This window comes from Theobroma umbraticum, unplaced genomic scaffold, assembly GCF_002168275.2.
Source record: "Theobroma umbraticum cultivar Fairchild unplaced genomic scaffold, ASM216827v3 scaffold_12.1, whole genome shotgun sequence".
Taxonomy (NCBI): domain Eukaryota; kingdom Viridiplantae; phylum Streptophyta; class Magnoliopsida; order Malvales; family Malvaceae; genus Theobroma; species Theobroma umbraticum.
In genome coordinates, this window is record NW_018397269.1 from 2,747,389 (window position 1) to 2,748,619 (window position 1,231).

Here is a 1,231-nt window from a genome sequence, read left to right on the forward strand (position 1 = left end):
TTTATTTAATAACTAATACAAATAAAGAGTAATAAAAAGACCTCACATGCCCCACTTAATTTTACCTTCCTTAACTTTTAAGTTTCTCTACACTCACGCTTTATTCTTTGAGAGGGATTTATTAGCTTACCAGCTTGGACAAGGAAAGACAGAGACCATTCACCACCATTGTGTGAATTAAAAGGAGATAAAGTTTTCTTTTGCCTTATTATTGGTGGTTAAGTTTAACATGGTAGTTTTATAAAATTTTAACCCTTTTTGCTCTTTATGTGTGAGCTCTCACAATTATTTATGTGCATGGAAGTTATATATATATATTGCACTTAATCTACAATTGAGTTGTCCATGACAACAAACTCAAATCAACATTTATGTAACCAATTTTCAGTTAATAGATATGAAATACAGCTTTCATACAAAAAAGTACTGTAAAATTTGTATCTTTAAATTTTTTCACTAACAGAATTAAATTCTTCATGTGGCCTTTTTCTTATTATCCTTTTTTTTTTTACCACTCCCTCTAATAACCGTTGCGATTAAATAACCATAATAATAAAGGCATTAAGATTTTGTTTTTCGTGTCATTCAAATATATTAAAATTATGCAATATCAAACAACCTTGCCAATGTTTGTGACTATATCTTGGCTGCGTTCTAAGGGAAAACAACCCATTCTACTAAAACACTTGCGGACAACCTCTTAAGAAGAGACAAAGCTCTCTTTCCAGAACCATCAATTCTCTTTTAGTCTTTATCCTCCTCGTGTTTCTCGCTCGCCTTGGTCCGGCACTACTACTAGCCTTATCAAGACCCCCTTTTGTCTTGAATGCATGCCAAAACCCCACTCTTTTCTCACTAAAATATGCTTCCCTTCAATGCTTTATCGGCATTAATGGTGATTACCATTGCTCAGCTAATTAGGACCTTATTTGGTTAATATTTTAATACATAGATAAGATAAAGGTGGATCTGTTTGATATTTTGGATTGGAATTTATACTTTTACGGGACAATGAGATGAGTAATACAATTAATTTTTAATGATGGTTGACGGAATTTATACTTAAATTTACTCTCATTTTCATTTTTATAATTAAGTTTTTTATTACTTATTTGCTTTATAAAATAAATCAGAGAAAAAATAAAATAGAATGCTCTTGGGCATTTTAAGTTCTAAGGTATGATACTGAAAAACGTAACATACTCTTCTTTGTTATACAGTATTGACTGAT